The sequence below is a fragment of the Filicampus tigris genome, chromosome 1 (assembly GCF_054856515.1).
Source record: "Filicampus tigris isolate MCC_2025a chromosome 1, RoL_Ftig_1.0, whole genome shotgun sequence".
Taxonomy (NCBI): domain Eukaryota; kingdom Metazoa; phylum Chordata; class Actinopteri; order Syngnathiformes; family Syngnathidae; genus Filicampus; species Filicampus tigris.
Window position 1 is genome coordinate 29,391,216 of NC_141217.1, and position 19,595 is coordinate 29,410,810.

Consider the following 19,595-nt stretch of genomic DNA (forward strand, 5'->3'; position numbering starts at 1 on the left):
CGCATTCAGAGCCCATGGGGTAACAGGTATGTCTCTCTCGCTCTTGGAACAAGTAGAAGCTTCTTCTTTTTTTTAAATCGGCTTTCGAAGACTCAGCCACGATGCGTTGCTGTGCCTATTTATATATGTATACAGTATATGTTTTACTAGTTCCTGTGGCGTGTCCAGCTTCTATTTGCAACTCAGACACTACGTCCTTTATCACGTGTATGGATATACCTGTCCGTGTTTTTTCCGGGTTCATATGAATGAATAGGAATCATATTATTACGGTGGCTCGCCGTGACATCCTCCCAAGAGTGAGCGGTGTGAAAGTACCTGTTCGGCTGTCTGCTGCTTTGTGGAAACTGTCACTCTTTGACACGCGTGGCGTATCACACAATTGAACACGGCACGCACTTGTCTGGCTTTGTTTGTGTTGACACGCCGCTCTCTGAGTTGACTTTTCAAATAGCAACTTTGGTTGTGGTGCCAAAGTACTACTCGTTGATGTGATCCTCGCGGCAGGCGACTGGTTACGGTTCAGGAGTTCTTTTTTTTTTTTTTTTTTTTTTAACGGGGGCTGCATCGCTTGTACAGCCGTTTGGAGAGAGGAAGACTGGGCTTGAGCCCTCCTCCGTCTGGCCTCAGTTAACCTCCAAAGGGGGCTTCTTCTTTGTCCAGCTGAAATTTCTGCTGCGTCAACAGACCAAACTTGACTACCAGGAAATAAATGGCCACTTTTGACATCTGTGTTTGTGCCAATTAAGGCAACTATTTTACATTGGGAAAAATGCCACAGCTAGCCACCTAACACAAATGTCATAAAAAGTATGTCATCTGTTTACTCACAAATGTACTCTAGTGGGACATGTGGGCCTGTTTAGTTAATCGATTAGCGGTTATTCTGTAGTATGACTGGCAACAGGTGGACACTGGACACACAGGTTGATTGTACCTTCTGCCATCTAGTGGGAATGCATTTCATTCGTTTGCCTATCACTTTGCTATATATAGCCAGCATAGCTACATGGACATCATTTGGAGTAAATAAATAAATCAAGTAGGGGAGCTTGAAGGCACACCTAAACAAACTGAGAAGTGATCGTTTTGGAGATGCGAGGATTCCACTTGACGGCAGCGATATGTACCTGTGAATGAAAAAGTGAAGCAAGTGAAGTCTCTTTCATTGAAATATAGTACAGGGGTGCCGTCCATACATGGTACAAACAGTTATATCCTGATTTCTGCCTTGTCTCCTCTTTGTATCATGATATAGCATTGCCACAGCAATGTGTTTCTTCCTTAATAATTGTGCCATGTTTGTGGTTCAGTAAAAAAGAAGAGTGCAGTGCAAGTAGCGTCTCAAAAATTTGTTTCCTGATACGAAAACCAGGGTTTGCGGTTTTTCCTTTGCAGTGTTAAATGTTATATGTGCGAGGGTCGTTCGCCTAGTGTGTGGCGGAGAGTTGCTGACTGTATTGTTCGTTTGCGATTGTCCAGTTCAGTCGTTTTCGGGCACGTCGCTTGGTGTGCGGCGGGGCTAACGGTAGATGTTTTTGTCATCATTGACATACTGTTTTTTTGATGTTCCGGGTCCGTTTCTCAGCTCTGGCCTTCCTGGGGTGAGTTTGCATGTCCTTCCTGTGCTTTTGTGGCGTTTATAGTGCTTTACCAAGAGGTGACAATTATGCATGCTAGCTTTTATTGAAGACACTCTTGACTCATATTTTTAAAGTGTGAATACCAGTAGTTGTTTGTCCATTTGTGCCCTGCGATTGACTTTCGACCAGTCTAGAGTGTACCCTGCCTCTCGCCCATAGTCGGCTGGGATCGACTCCAGCTCACCCGCGAGCCTTATGAGGATAAGCCGTATGGAAAATTTATGGTTGGGTGCTTGCAATGTAATTCCAAATTGTATAGTCTATTTATGTGTTTGGTGTCTGTGCTGGAGTTTGTCGATTGTTGCTCCCATTTGTCTTTGTACTTTATTCATCTATCTGTCAATCCAGCAATCTCTTGATATACTGTATCTGTTTGTGTTCGATGAACTTATAGCAATGACATTTTTGACACAAGGAAACCCTCTTAGCGTCAAAGGCCTGCACAGCACAGTTTGACACTGACTAACTGGATTTTTGGATTAAAAGACTATCTGGTGATTTCCCAAATTGTCTTAAGGCCTGGCCGGATTTGTGCGGTTGTTTTGTCCTCCCTCATACCAGGTTAAGTGTTCCATCTTAAAATGATAAGGCCTCTAAATGATTTTATTCAGTTATACATGGTGTATTTTGTGTGAGTGTGTATGTTTCCGTCAGTTTTGTTTTACCAAAGTGTCTCACTGCACCTCTTCTTGACACTACCTGGATTGGACTTTCTCCAGCATTGCTTTGTGCTTTTGCCCCAGTAGACCTATGCTTCCCTTAGGTGGTGTTTTGTGTTACCTCAACAAGACCAGTGGGGGTCACTGCACGTGTGTATGTACAGTATGAATGTGTGTGTGTTTGTGCAAAGCAACACTCTAAACACTGACCAAGACGCCAGCGAGAAGGTGAGTGGAGGAGGCATGCGGGGGCGAGATAAACTGAAAGATGGAAAAAATATTAGCTGCACGTTGCCCGTGAGATTGGAAACAACTTTCCACCCGGGTTCTATCTCATGACTGAAACTTCTTTTTAAAGATGATGACCTGAGATGAAGTTTGAACACATCGTCTGCTTAATTTTTGGTCGTCCAAATGCTGGTTACAGTGTGTATGGGAGTTGCCGCTGGTGAGTGACTCATGTTGACAAAGCAACCCGACTTTGGCAAACGTAGCAGTGACGTTTGACTAGTAAAGACCAAAATTAAATCAGGCAAGCGACTTAACAATCACACCTTGGGGTTGGCATGCACCTGTGTGTCTTCTCACAGGCCTGGATAGGTTGCTCACAAAAGCCATATCTACCGTATTTTCCGGACTATAAGGCGTACCTTCATATAAGCCACACCCACTGTATTTGAAAAAAGAAGAAGAAGAAAACATATATAAGCCGCACCTATCTTTGTTGAAAAATTTGATATTTACTGCATTTACAGAACGATTTTGAACTGTAAATGGATTTACAGTTTTGGATTCGATGGGTTTACACCTCCGTTACGCCGTTGCAAACTATCCGACATGTTTACCACCTTTCTAAATACTTGTTATACAACAAATTTCACTTTAAAAATGCAAAATGAAGAATAAATACTGAGCTGCAGGCAGTGAGAGGGACGTGAGCTTCAACCGCGGTAGTGGACGATTACGACGGAACGTTCGCTAATAACTACGTTAAACTTTTAATTTTTATCATAAAATTGACATGCCTTAACTACAATGGCGTAGTGCATTTTATCCAAAGGTACAGCCCTGCACTTTTAAACGCTTGTCGTCGCTGTCGTTGTGCAAAGCGAAAGTGGCCCTGCTGCTGTTACTGCCACTTCTTTGTTGCCTTTCTACTTCTTTTAAAAATGAACAAGCAGCGCGGTCACCGGAGGTAATCATGCCTTAACTTTCTCTTTGCCCAATAACGACAACAGGGTCCTTTGGATAAAATGAAACGCGAGGTTATGGTTAAGGAAATCTGTTTTAACAAATTTAAGACTAAACTAACAAACATTTTATTTGCCGATGTTTTGTTGTCCTTCCCCGGAGGCTTAGCGCGCTCCGCTCACAACTTATGAACACAGCTGTTTACTGTACTATACTCTAGTCTAGACCAAATGTACTGGGTCAAATCCTCAACCTTTTTGCTGGGTACAAATAACCCAACATTTGCTCCATCCCTTTTGGACCCAGCGCTAACCCAGCTTAGCCCTTGTTCCACTGAGCCGTGAACAATTGTGAGTGTTTTCGAAGGCATCGACTGATGCGTCCACGTCAGTTCATCAGACGTTTGGCAACAGTTGTAGTGATTTTCCATGTCTCAAGAAAATTTTGAACATGTTCAAAATTCCCTTGCGACAAGAAAAATACAGGCATACGTCTGACAAACATTTGGCGAACATTTGCGATCTTGAACGAACCCTGACGTGAACGCGCATTTTTCCACCGGCGCCAACAGTCGGAAATGTTTGCCGCTGAGTGTGATGGGGGCTTTAGGCTTACTTTTAACAGAGCCGTTTTAAGAGTGTCACTGCTGAATGAAACATGCAAAGGGAACTCTTAAGACGGGACACTCGTATCTCAAGGCGCCACTGTATGCAGCCTCATTTGTGGATCATTTCATAAGGGAGATGAAGTCAAGACAAAGATGATATTGTCATGAACACATTTCGCGTACCATTTTACCACACACACCTACACACACTTAATGCAATGGACAGCAATTTAGAGGGTTTGTTGCCTTGCTCATGGGCCCTGTAGCGTTGGGTGCCATATATGTGTGCTGTTTGCGAGGAGGGCCTTTCAGTCACGTGCTTCCACACCCACAATAAGTGGGGGAGGCGCGGCGAGAAAGTGAAGGGCTTGATTTGGGTGCCAGTTTGGAGGCTCGTGACGCTGCCCCCTCTCTGGTGGTGCATGTGCGAGCCTGCTGGTGTGTAGGAGGTGCTCAGTGCCCCCGTGTAGGTTGTAGGCTGAAATGTGTGCTGGTTGCTTAGTGGGCTTCTATCCCCGGGGACTCGGCGTACTCCCCCGGTGTGTGTGTTTATGTAGACGGTAACCACACGTCCTTTCGTGACCGTCGAGAAAAGAGGTCAAATGCTCCATAAAGGCATGAACGCTCCCTGCTTTGCTTTATCTCGCTGCCACTTTCCTCGTGGTGATAACTTGTTAATGGGCACACCTGTCTAGCTAACACGCCAGCAAATTAATTGTTTGCTCTCACTTTTAAAGACGATGAGAGATCTCACAGGAGTTGTCTCTTGTATGTGTCACATTTCTCACTACTTGATTCCAAACTTTTGGCGCTCACTGATCAAGGTCCAGGTGCGGGCCGCGGCCCCACCAGATGACTCCGAAATCTTTGTAGATGAACTGCCTCCGTAGCACATTGTGAATACAGGTGCCCCTAATCCTAGTGGGGAGTCAGTGGGGGGATGTGTGTGTAGCAGCTGTCATCTCTGTCTGCCTATCTAACGTGCTCATCTCACCCCCACCCCCACTCCCACCCCTTAATTAGGAACAGGTGAGTTAGATGCATCCTCAACATGAACAACCCCCACTACACACACACACACACACACCCCCCCCCCCCCCCCCCTCACACACACACACACGAGTCTCCTTGGATGTGCCGTGCTTGCATTTCAAAGCGGTGTGCACACTCACATATATGCACCTGCATGTCCACTGGAGGTGTTTTTTGTTTTGTTCTTGGTCATTAAGTTTTCAATTAGGAAATCGATTTTAAATGGGCTCTCTTAGTTTCCTTCATTAATTGAAAATAAGAAGAAAAAAAAACAAGCATATTTGTTGTGTTTTGTAAAAATGCATCTTTTTAGAAATGTAGCTGTGATTAATTAAATTGACTAATGAATCACCTCATTTTGTAAAAAAGAAAAATAAATACAATTAAAATAAGTAACTGTAGATTGAATTTGACGGTACTGACAAGAGACAGGTTCTATTGATCAGCATCAGTTCAGGTTTATGATGATTTATTTTCAACTTCTTTCCACATGCTGCACCGGTTGTCCTTGAATGGCCCGGAATGTTGGACGTGCAGGGTGGGCATCCTCAATGTAATTACCTGGTAGGCAGGCCTTTGCACACGCACACGCGGACACGCACGTACGCGCACACACACGGACGCGCGCACACACACGGACGCGCACACACACTCCTAGTCATTCATTAATGAGTGACTTATGAGTCTTCATCTGTGCGCAGAAAGATGATCAGCCAGACTTCTACAGAATGTGTGAGTTTAAGTGTGGATGATGCTGAAAGACTCCTGCTTGTTAGTTGATATTTTTCAAGTGAATAAATTTGTCTTTTATACACACAGCATGAGCATTTGATGAGAAATTGAGTGGCTTGGAGCAAATATGTCTTCAGAAATGGTCTGCTAGCCTCAGGCTCTGGCTGGTGTCAGATTTCCATATCAAAGCTCAGGTAAGCGAGAGAGAGCTAGTGAATGAGAAAGAGAAAAATGAGAGAGAGGCTGATGAAGCCAAAAGCGCTTCTGTCTTTTTATGTTTTTGTTGTTGTTTTTTTGTTTTTGAATATGCATCTCTTAGTTTATTTAGTGTGTCTGTACCATCCATCTTAATCTAATCTTCTCTGGTTAAAAACCACTCATGTCGTGACACAATTCACAAGTTTTGTCTGCTCGCTGCTATACTAGGATCATCATGTGACAAGTGCTAGAAAATGGTGAAGACAACAGCTTTCTGCTTATACAGCACATCTTACCTGAGCAGTTGTGCCAATAGTTGAACCCTTGTTTTGATGTACAATATGAAAAAACAAACAAACAAACAATTGCTATGAGAGTTATTAATGTTTGGCACTGTGGTTGTCTGGTGATCAGTCTATGCCGCAGCAGAGATTGTCCAAGCTCCAGAATAAATACTGTTGTGCCTTGAGATACAAGTGACCTGACATATGCGTTTTCAAGATACAATCAGCCGTCCATCGGAAGATTTTTATTTATTTATTTTTGCATTGGCTTGTGAGCGCAAACTTGAGATATAAGAATAAGAATAAGAATGCCTTTATGAGTGTTGCAACTGGCACAGTTGACTCAACTCACTTCACAACAAGCAACAGTTTGGCTGTTGACATTAGTAAATGTTCTTTAAAAAGAGGCTCCACGCTGTTTATTGCAACTCTTAACCCATTAAGGCCTAAAGCGCCTGGCTCAACAGCTCCCCAAAACCGTGGTTCAGAAAGTGGATGGGTGCATAGAAAACGCTATGCCACTGCACTGTGTCCTACTGTACATGTTGGAATACAGCCACGGCTTGTTGAATTGCAGCTATGGTGAGTGATGTTTTTATTTCGGTCCTTGAAAATGTCATCTCATGAAAATGGCCAGTTGCACTAAAATGTTTGGGGTCTTGCCTTTATTTCAAAATGTGTGTGCGTTTGTATGCTTTTGTGCATTGTGTATTGTTGAAATGTCAGTGCTATTAAATAATAATTTTTGTGGGTAATTATTCTTTGAAGCATTATTATTAAACATAAATAAAACACTAGTGGGAAAGATCACAAAACGTGACTGACTTTCTTAATAGGTACTGTTTTTGAGATTGCTTATTGCCTCACCTTCTGGAGTGACAAGAGTTCAGAAAGTAGCAAAACATGCGATTGTATGTTGCCGCTGACCCCATTTTGATGTCATGCTCCGACTGTGCTACATTAGATGCAGTAGTACTGACATTTTTATTATGTTGAGCTCCAACAACATACATATTTGTAGTACACATAGGAAAAAAAAAAGTAGCGATTATTGGTATCGGTGGGAAAAAAAACTGTTATTGTGCAGTTGCACTCACAGGCAAATCTTCTGCAAACACCAATGTTAGTGTCGTATTGATGAACTGAGAAAGGAGTTGAGACATCTCAACGAGCAGTATATGCTGTATGTCTTTTTTATTCTGCCACCAGATAGCGAAGATGCACACACCACAATGAGCAGCACAATGTGTATTACAAGAGAAAGCGTGACAAAAATTGCTCAATTCATTGTATTTCTACTTAATTATGTCATTACTCAATGTTTTTATAAAGTATACTATTGGATAGAGTACTATTTTTCTTATGTTTTTATAAAGTATACTATTAGATAGAGTGCTATTTTTTTTATTAAAAAACACATTACATTCCACTCCTGCATACTCGCAGTTAGGCACCTATGGATTTGCATATTCATCGAATTTCTTTTACATTTTTTGAGATTTTTTTAATATATTTTTTTAAGCCTAACCCTTCCACCTATATGTTTTGTGGGAAATTTATAGACTAGTCAATGTTTATGTTTTTATGATTTTTTTTTTCTTCATTTTGTTAAATTTTTCACCCCAATACATTTCAATAGGTATCAATTATATGTGGATTTTCAGTATTCGTGGGCTGACCCAGTTCTTATCTCCTGCGGGGTCAACTGTACACGTTTTTTTGTTTTTTTTTCGGAGGCTGGAGCGTATTAACGGCATTTCCATATTTTTGCAGTTATGAGCTTTGTCAAGACACAAATTAAGTGTAGATCTCAAGGCACCATTGTACATAGAAAATGGCTGGATGGATAGAGGGTTGGCTATTCCTGCTCTCTAAAGTGTCATTCCTGACCCTGCGGACTTGACGGTGACACTAATGAATGGATGGACTCTTTGTTTGGCTCTGTTGAACATTATCCGGCTTTGCGGAGTTTAGTAATCCAGTTGTGAACTGGAGTGCTAAAGTGCCGCTAACAAGACCTGTTTAACATTCCCTCCCCTGCTCAACATACAATTATTCCACTTGGCTGCCATTAACATGTACAGTAGGACTTGGCTTTTAATTGGCCTGATATGACTAATGCCAGATCAACTCGGATTTGCTAATTAGTTTTTGCTTTAAAAGTGCCATCAGGACATGAAATATTCATTGATGTGAGGTAGAGCGAGGACTGTGGGTGGAATTATGGGATATTAGTGCTATAGGCAGGCTGCTCCAGTGCGCCAGGAGAAGAGATTGAACCTTTGCCGCCTTGTTGTGGTCGCTTATTCATACTTTGGGTGAAGTGTTAGTGTTTCGTCACACACCCACGCACAACCTCCATTCAAAGCATCACGGCCACCTCTTCTCCACCAGCCCCCACCTACCTCCTCTCTCCATCTCTCCAGATTAGCACCCCCCCATCTTTTTTCTTTAAACTCACATCTTTGACTACATTTGCACTATGTCCCGTAGTGCGGCATGAGGTTTTGGAATCGTTTTTTCTCGTGCTCATTCACGGCGTCCGTGACGTTCCCTACCCGCCCGTCATATTCTGATGGTGTCCGTCACATTTGTCCCGTTCTCTTAAAGGTTTTGAAACTTGGACCCTGGGCAGCTTTGGAATCTGTTTATTACCCCGGCAGAGTTGAATGAAGCCCCCTGTGCTTCCGAGTTGTAGTTGGGAGGGGGGCACATGTAAGATACATTTATGCCTGTCAAATGTTAGGTATATTAGTTTTTGCCGTCAACAGATAATTCACTAATCAATTCCTTCTAACAAAACATGCAAAAGAGTATGTTTTTCATATAACACTGCACAGTACACCTGTGCGTGTGGTTCTCAGTCTCACTCTCAAAGACTTATTTAATATCAAGTGTTGGAAACGGGTAAGCTCTGGTTGGCATTGTAGGTAAACTAAACACACGGTTTAACTTTAGAAGGGTTGTAGGTGAGGAGTGGGAAATGCCAGGGTAAAATAAAATAAATAAAATGTTTCCCGTCACACTATGGATGGCTTCCAAGCTACCCCCCCGCTACGTACTGTCAGATGTGGTTGTGCGCACCGGGTTTTACTACGGTTGACAAGGTTTCTTTTCCGCACATTGGCTGCTGTGGCAAATTCATCGTATGTCATTTCTCTCCTCTGAACTCTGAATTATAGAATCACATCCTATAAGAGGAGCATGGTTTTCCACAAGGTCCCATGTTATTTACACTTTACTTAAATCAGTGAATCTCAACCAGTGTGCTGTGGCACACATTAGTGTTTCGTGAAAGATCATCAGGTGTGCCGTGGAAAATGTGGATTATTTAGACAAAAATACAATACTATCTTATATTTTTTGTTCATTTGTTAATTTATGTGTGCCAAGCACGCATAGCAACAGGCAAAAGAATTAAATGCTCTTCCACTACTGGTAAAAGTACATAATTAACCTGTGTATCCGCTTTTTGTGAATTATTTTGCCAAGTGGTGTGCCGTGAAATATTTTCTGAGGTGAAATATGTGCATTTGCTCAATAAAGTTTGCGAAACATTGATTTCAATTATATTTGTACTGTAGCTAATATTTCGAAATTTAAAGACACTAATTTGCTTTGTTCAGAGCAGGTCATTAAAGAATTACTGACACCCATGAAAAAGGAATTGACGATGCTAAAGAAATGGTTCGATAGAAATAAGTGGTCACTAAATGAAAGCATAACTAAATTCATGCTGTTTGATGGTAGAATGGGTGATAGTGAATGTAAATTGAATATGAATGGATCTGAAATCGAAAGAGTACAAGAGACAAAATTCCGGAGTGCGATTATAGATTATAAACTGTTGGAAACCGCCTATAAAATGTATTAAAGTGTAACTTAGTGTAAACCGCTTTCTTCTCTGCTCACCTTTTGGTTGCTTCACCTCACACCAGCCCCCGTCCTCTCTATGCCCTCCCACTCATCCTCCTCCAGTACTCCTCCCACTCCTTCATCTCCCACCTCTCCTCCTCCTCCACCACCATCACCCTACTGCAAAGTGGGCCAGGTGCCTCCTGTGGCCTCCCCTACTCTATTTCTCATTTTTACCCTTCCTCTCCTCCCCTTCACGTTTTCACCCTCTCCCTGTTCCTTTTCTCATTTGTATCCCTCCTGTTGACCCAAGCTCATATTTATACAGCACACCCAGTTGGTGCCGCAGCTACAAAGTAGGGGACACCATGCAGGATCGGGATCTGCTTTCTTTGGGCCAATGTGGCAATCGAAAAACCTACATCAAAAAGGTCAAGATAGGTCTGCGATAAGACGAAGACGCGGGCAGAGAGAAAGTTTTCTCAAAATTCACAAGTATGCTTGACTACATCCAAAGCGAATACGAAGTTATACAATAAGTAAACCTTGTGAAATGCAAAGTTATACAAAGTAGTGACTATTACATCGTGAGACAGAATTGGTGTCTCGAGCCTCTTGTCACGCAACTGGGAATGTATGCAATACTACTTTCAGGGCTCTCGGCTCCCAACTTGGGTTAAAATCTCTCACGAGTACACACAACATTTGCTGGGTCCCGTTCACTCGATAATGGTCATGGCACCGCCTTCGGAGGACTCAGACGCCAGATAGTGGTGACGACCGAGCCGTGCCTTTTCCTTTTTAACTGTACTTTTATCTTTGCTGCTGGATACCATAATCATGCGCACTTAATCAACATTGTATTACAGTACAAATTGAGGAATTTTTGTGACTTTACACCACACTTTCAACATCCCGGACGAGAGAGTGCGACCAGCGGGATCTCTGTGATTGATGTCGATTCTGGCAGGCGTGGTTAGGCGGCAGAGGGAACGTAAACAAAGCCCAACTCACAACTTTATTGCACACTCGTGACTTGAGTGAGGATAAGTGGTTCGGAAAATGGATGAATGGCTAATAAACGCAATGACACTGCACTGTGTCGTTCTGTCATATACTTGTTGGTATACAAATGGCCACGGCTCGTTGAAGTGCAGCGATGGTGAGTGATATTTTTAATCCATTTGTTTTTATTTTGGTCCGTGAAAATGTCTTTACATAAAAATGGCCAGTAGCACTAAAATGCTTGCCTTTATTCTTTAAAATACAGATCAGTCATTGTTGCTGGAACCTTTTTTTTTTTGTCAGTTCAGTTCCTGTTTTCAAACAGGAGTGATGAAGTCAGACATGAACAGAAGTGAAAAAGTCCACATCCCCTTTTCTGCGGCAAGGGGCAAATTTCCCCCCTTAGAGTATTACGTTGACTCTAAGTGAAGACAAAATGAAACGTACCCAACTCATTGCTGCTGCCTCATTGTTTGCGGTTCTGTGAATGTACACGGTGCGCTTGCAACATCACTTTTCATTTCATTTCATTTCATTTCATTTCATCGCTTCCTCTCCATTTTCTCCTGCCTCACCACCTTTCACTCATTGTCAAACCTTATGCCTTTGTCTGGCACTCATCCTTGCCCTCTTCTTTTTAATCACTTTCTCACCCCCGCACACCTCCTTGCTTCGCTTGCGCTACCTCAGCCCCCCACCACCCTATTGTTTTGGTGTGCACTGGTGTGGTTGAACTTGATTGGCATTTGGATGAACACATGATACTGTCACGATCTCACAATGAGGGAAATTTGAGTGACTTCTTAAAAAATGAGGTTTCTGAGGTGAGTGTTGTCCTTGGCCATTGACGGCGCGATTCGAAAAAGTTACCGTTTCATGTGTGCAGCCGCGCCAGTTGCCTAAATGAATTCACTTTCCGTGGCTTCAGGGGTTGCAGGAGTTTTCCATCAGCGCCATAAGCCTGCAAGCCGTGGCCGTCGTTTATGTTAGTCAACAGGTGAGAGTCTAATGTCAGACCACATTAGTCTAGCAGACAGACAGACAGGAGAGGAGACACGTGGGAAAAGTAGCAGACCAATGTGAGGATGTCCAAGATCCTTCTAATTTCATCACAGTGGAGTTGGTAGCCTTGAGGCACAACAAAGCAAACTTTACAATGCTTCTTGTTTTTAAATAGAAAAAAAATCTGTCTCAAAAATAACGGTGGGAAAAATAACCCTTTTACTTCTGGAACTTTGAACTTCTTCTGCTACTTTTGTAGCATTACATTTCTAATATCTTAACCATAATTCTACATACTTAACTATAGTGTACTATATTATACTGTAGGTCTCCCGTAATATCTTTACTATTCTTGATTGGACTATACTGCACTATAGTATACTGTACTACACAACACTGTACTATGTTATACTACCCGCCCCCAGAGATGACTAAAAACGGGTGGATTAACTCTTATTCCACAAACGCAATATTTAACAGAACGCCTTGTTTCAACTAGTGGGCTTGCATAGAACATATTCTTGAAAAAAAAAATGTTTGGGTTGACTTCGTCTTTAAGTAGCATAAAGGACGATAACTCGTATTTTGATCCGACGTGAGACTGACACTTTTCTGCTGTTTTCTGGTGTCTACTGTATATAGTAAATTGTGTTTTAATTTATTGCTTTCACTTGTTACATTACTGCTATTTTGTTATTGTAATGTAAAGTGCTTACTTACAACTCTAGCTGTTATGAAATGCGCTGTACAAAAAAAGTTGTATTGTATTGTATTGAGCTGTTGATTGATGGACATTTGTGTGGTACTGTGGTACTGGTACTGTGAGTCTTGTGCTCAAGTGTCCTCCGTGTTCAGTTCTCCATTAGTCCACTGAGCATCGCGACATAAAACATCGATCTCAAGCTGCTTGTCTTCTTTTTCTGCCACAACACCTCTTTTGTTCTCCATCGCTCTTCCTTCTCCTCTTTTCTCTCTTGCATGCCCCGTCTCCTTTCGTCTTTCTTCTCCTTCACCGTCTTTTCTTCAACTCCAAAAATGTGAGTCTTTCTATATTTAGATGCCCCTCTCCTCTCTCCTTGATTCTTCTCCCTTTATCTCACCTTCTTTTTTTTTTTTTATTTCTACTGTTGAAGGACAGATTTGTCAAAGCGCTCCAAGATTCCTCCGTGTTTGATTGTGGCGGCATTTTGATCAGCTTGATGAGTGACACGGCAGCCTCGGGCCATTCTATACAAGTGTACTTTTATAAACACATCTTTGTATGTAAATCACTTGTATGGTAGACTCAGGAAGCCAGTGAACGTTGCTCATACGCTAATATAGTAAAAATAGGTGGGGTTTTTTTCTGCCTTGTGTGCACTCTCCAGTGTTTGTAAATTAGATTTGCCATATTTGCCCATGAGATGTTGGGAGGTCTGTGGGTGTGGGTAACTTTACACTTAGGCCACATCTTTTTCGCCCCTTTTCTTCGCTGAACTCATTGGCGAGCGGTAACATGGATTTAAGAAAATTGCCTCTGTTTGCGTTCTTACTAAGTGTTAGTACCACCAAGATACCCTAACACACACATATGCACACGCACTTACACACACACGCACACACTCACCGGACACCCGCCTCGGCACCAGATAGCTCGCCACCAGTGAGTCACCATCATCCAGTCATTCAAAAAGCACACATTTTAATAAACAACAATGAGCTCACGGGTCGTGATGATTTTGTGAACATGAATTTCATATGCATTGTCCCTTTGGCACCTTTCAGTTTGTAAAGTCTTTGTTTGATTGTACCACTGACTGCACGCTCATACTGAGAGCCGTTTCTAATATTTTGGTTACTTTATTTACTACTATTTATGACAGCGGCATAATCGGCATTGCTATATTTTCAAAGGCAGACTTTTGGACACAGCGCTGGGATTAAATCTCATTAGAGTTTGCAGCTGTATGGTCACGTCCATAAATATTAGGGCATTGATAGAATTCACTGTTCTTTTTGGCTTTAAGCACCACCGCAATGGATTTGAAAGGTACTGAACAAGATATGCTTTAACTGTGAATGTCTTAAATCAAGTAAATGGTGTCAGAATTGCAACAGTTAGTATATGTGCCTCCCGCTTTTGAATGGAGCAAAAGTAATTGGGCAGTTGGCTGTTCAGCTGTTCCATGACCAGGTGGACATGTATTGCTGCCAATGAAAGTGATTCCCATTTGGTATCTCAATGACCGATGAATGCTTGCAAGTAGGCCAAGTTTTTTTTTTTTTTGTTGGGTTGGGCAATATGACTGAAAAGTATATCAGGATGTATTTCATGTTGATTGATATCAGTATTAATTGATTTTTTTTCTTTTTCTTTTTTTTTTTCTTTTTGTACTTTTAAAAATAAGGACCCAGAGAAAAAAAGCGGATTTTTTTAAAACATATTTAACCTTTAAAGGTCCTGATACACGAAACCGACGTCGGAGGTCCTCAAGCGTCGTGGCGTCTTTATGCGCCGTCTGATTGGTGTAGTGGCCACCGTCGTAGTGTCGTAACCCGTCTGTAAGCGTCTTACGTATGTTGAATCGGTGTCACCAGTCGTGAGTTTGGTCACTCTGATTGGCTGTTAGCTAGCAAATCAGTGCTTGGAGCACCAACGGGATGTGACAAATGCGGATAAACAGTGAGCACGCCTTCGCTGCCTTAATCTCCTTACAAGTACAAGAGCGAGGGTTGACAATGTAAGTATTTCACAATACTGTGTCAAGAACGTGATGGTTTACTTCGAGTGGGAGTTCATCGTGAGTGAAGAATATAGTCAAATGCATTGTTTACGTTGTTATAATCCGCCCCCGGCCAACAGCTTTCCGGTTGGATTTTTCTAACAATGAGAAATAGTGACTACCGCCGCCGATGGTATGGAAGGGTATTACATCTTATGCATGCGCTGAAGGTACTTTAATAGGCAGCGTCGCTGTCTGTCGTTGCACACACCCACCCACACACACACAAACAGGGCTATACATAAGGTATCGAAAGTATCGATACTTCATCAGTGTATCGATACTTGTATCGGCGCAAAATGTATCACGATGCATCGCTAAAATTTTTTTTAGTTTAGTACACTGATACTAAACTGTAAAGGAACAAACTCCAACAATAATGTAAACAAATCAGTATCTTTTCGACTTCCTACATATCACTTTGTGTCATGAAACATGATGTGAACGTGGACTAAACAGTGTGGACTACACTTCTTAAATCACTCACGCAACATATAGACAAATAAATAAATAAAACATTTGTATAAAATGAAAGCTTACCCGATCTCCATTTGGTAACATCACGCACATACCACCCGGTAGGAAAAGTACTATAATGCCTACTTATGACATCATATCAAGTGCCAGCGGGCATTATCTCTCGGCGGCATCTAAACATCTCTTCGTCTGTCTTGTGGATCAAAACATATGGCTGGATTCATTCTCTTAATATTTGACCGCTTGACAACTTTGCATGGATGCATTTTTAGTTGTCGTGGCTCAAGGAGCTGCACAATATCGTCTGTGTGTGTGTACTCAAACTTCAAAGACCATCAGTCCCTCAAGTCAGTGGCGGCACACACCGACGCCATGACAGACACTTCCTCACACACGCGCTCCAACATACGACGGCAGCCAAAACATTACAAAACAGAAAACACACGTACACGGTGAAGGTTTTTACCATGCGAGGTGAAAAAGATCCGCTGTAGCTGCGTCAGTGTTAGCTTAGCGTTCGGTGAATCCCCCTCTCCCTTCTGCTGTCAAAAAAGTAATGACCATTTAAACTGCAGCCTTTGCGATTACATAATTATGATTTCTCAAACCGCGATTATATGTCAAAGGCAATTAATCGCTCAGCCCTAGTTTTGGCTTATTCTTTTTTAATTGCCCTGCATAGTGCACACCATTTACCATTTTAATGTAATTGGAATTTTCTAGGGATGCTCCGATCGATCAGGCACCGATCATGATTGGCTGATTTTCATGAAAAATTACGTGATCGGAATATTCGATCAAAGCCTTTTATTGCCGATCAAAACATCCGATCACCCGCAGCTCATGCTAGGCTGCCGCGAGACGAAATGGCAAAAAGTTAATTTGTTTAACACGCGACGACGTCCCTCCGTCCAAAAGCATCACTCGCGCCGCCCTGCACGCAACCACGCCCGCCCGCGCGCGCTACATTGACTCCAATTGAAACGCGCCGCCAGAAAGGCTCCCTAACGCAGCCGCGCCTCCGCTGTGAGCAGAGGGGAGGGATGCAACACAAGGCTGCGAAGCATGAGCTGCGGGTGATCGGATGTTTTGATCGGCAATAAAAGGCTTCGATCGAATATTCCGACCACTGCAGTTGGTGTGAACACAGCATTGTCTGCTGTGTGGTTGGAGTTTGCGTCTTGTAATACTGTATATGCCATGAAAAGGTACCTCGCGCGGGGAGCATGGCCAAAAGTTTCAACACAACCAACTTAATCCGACATTTGAAGAGCAAGCAATTGGGAGACTATGGTGAGTTTACGAGGCTCACTGCATTGAGAATTAAGTCTTTCGAGACTGCTGATTATTTTTGATCTGTTAAAAACTGTGTTACTAAAAGCTGGTAAATTTAAGTTTTTCAGTTATCTTTGTGACTGAGTAATTGTTGTATTGTGCCAGCAACGGTTTTGTATTTCTTCATGCTTTTGAAAATATATATACATTTTTGTCAAAATTACGGCAATAATATGGCAGTTTTTTTTTCAGATAATATTGCATAATAGCAGTCACCATAAATAAATGGAAAAATATACAGATATTCCATGTGATCTGAATCGGTATCGGCCGATCTCACTCGTGCATGATCGGTATCGGTGTATTAAAACCTGATCGGAACATCCCTAGAATTTTCCATCTGTTTGACAATGACTTTTTTTTTTGACGATTGAAGGACTGGCAGATCGGTATAATTTATTGACAGAAGCGATGATGGAAGCGCAGTTAAAATAACGATGACGGACTGCTGGACTGATGATTACAGTTTGGTTCGGTTTGAAATAATGACTGACCGACGATGACGGATGGGTGCTGAAGAACCGGCAAAATTTATTGACACGCCCACATCTGGAGTAAGCATTCAATGATTTCCGTAACATGTGGCAACTCTGCGTTTGCCACATAAATGCCGCCCATTTGCACATTTTAACTCGCAAACTGTGGTGCGAAATCGCTTATTTTGCGTCTTGGATGTGACTGCTGACAAATCAGCAGGATTAATTCTGATGCGTTTCAGGCAATCTGATTATCTGGCCTTTTTGACCCAAATGTTTCAAAATTTAGTGGACGGCATTTATTGCACAGTGCAGCTTGGACAAACATTATACTGCGAAAACAACCAAATCGTTTTTGAAGGCAAAGAAATGGAATGCTGCAATAGCTAAGTCAATCGCGTGACCTGAATCTGACTGAGCATGATTTTCAATTGCTGAAGACAAAACTGAAGGGGAAATGCTCCAAGCTACAAGAAGACAGTTGCAGTTGAGGAAATCCAGCACCTGGTCTTCGTTGTTGCGTTCCACACTTCAGGCTATAATTGACTGCAAAGGATTTGTAAAAAAAGTGAACAAGTGGAAGTTTGATTCATGATTATTCATTTGTCACATTAATTTGCTTCCTTCAAAAATGGGAGGCATTTATACAAAGTGCTGTAATTCCTGCACCAATCACCTGATTTGGATGTAAATTCTTTCAAATTAAAGCTGAAAGTCCGCAGTTAAAGCATATCTTGCTGGTTTCATTTCCACAAATCGGACACAGCTGTAATGCTGTCTGATTATGACTTTGTTAGGAAGTAGATGAGGGTGAGAGTGCAGAATTGGTAGGTGTGTTCCACCTCTGTTGATATAGGTGGTGAAGCCTGGCTACTGGCTAAGCTAATGGTAGCAAGTCTGAAACAGACTCCCTGTCTTGTTATCTGTTGTGTCCCCTAACTCCTTCATCCTCCCTCCTTTGCCTTTCACATCCTCCGCTCCCACTCACTCGCCCCTTCCTGCCCTCCGCCTTTCTTTATAACCCCTCTTTTGTCTTAGGGCCCCAATCATCCACATCTTCTCCCGCACCTTTTCATTTGGCTCCTCGAACTGTGGTAATGAGATGTTTTATTATTTGCAATTCACAGCTTTTAATAGAGAGAAAATGTAGGCTAAGCCCCAGGTCGTCCGTCAGGTTGTTACCATGGGAGGCCGAGCGGGCTTAGAGAGGAAGATAGCCCAGAAACGACGCATACACACTGAGTCGCAAGGTGATGAGGGGCCACCATCTTTGTGGAATTTTCAAAAAGCATGGAATGAGCACTTCAAACACCTCTATAATGCTGCATAAGAAATGATCAATTAAAAATATTCACAAAAAACCCTAAAAGCAATCGATTACTGAAATACATGACCGACTGGCCATACTGCTCTTCTGACAAATAATGTTATATTTGCACTAGGACTGCCACTATTGATTATTTATTTAAACAATCAATTAATCTATCGATTGCTTTTTAGATGAATCGGATGAAAGAACATCTTTTAATATCCATCCCTTTACTCAGAACAAGACATTATTTCAAATCGACAGAGCAGAAAATGATTATGAATCAGTCACTGGTTTGTTCTGTAGCATGTCAGAAAACAGGCAAACATGCGAATTATTGTTTTCCAAAGTAAAAGTCGGTTTGCAAATGTGTCCTTTTGATTAAACATGAAGATAATCAGTCTGCTTTCGTGGAAGACTACTGAAATCTGAGAATGTTCACTGCTGAGAGGCTGAAATTCTCAGTACAATTTTAAGTTACACAAGGTCTCTCAATGATTAATCCATGATCAAAATAGCTATTGATTAATCAATGCATTTTTAGACCTGGAATTTGTGCTATTTAAGTCAACTTGTTGGGGCATGTGACGTTTGAAACAACACAGTCATTTTGATGTGTTGCCTTGGAGAACCCCTCAAAATTTCAGCCCGTGCAAGCTTTGGTGGATATTTTCACCGTGTCAGCCAATCAGGGCTTCCCCGAGTAGCAGGCGAAATGAAAGGGTCGAGAAGATATGTTGACAAATAATCAAGCTGTACTGTTTCACTCACAATTCGAAGGCATTTTTGCATCAGATTTTCAATCGCACAACAACATTCCCCCCAAAAAAGAATACCGTCATCTAATTTTCAAACTCTTGGTTTGTTGTATCCGGATTAACGTGACCGTTCCTCCCAGACTCAGCATTTTGCCGGACTGCCATTTTGGGTAAATCTTGTCACGTTGCCAGATACAATACTGAACATGCAGTACGCAATCCAATTACATGCATGCAATCAGTATCACTGCCTGGTGTTGTGGGGTCACC

General features: G+C 42.1%; 1 protein-coding gene across 2 annotated transcripts in view; it reads left to right on the plus strand.

Annotated features, from left to right (window-relative positions):
- zbtb46 (zinc finger and BTB domain containing 46) overlaps positions 1-19,595 on the plus strand; it is a 114,519-nt gene that overhangs the window by 28,102 nt on the left and 66,822 nt on the right. The gene's annotated exons all lie outside the window — the stretch shown is intronic.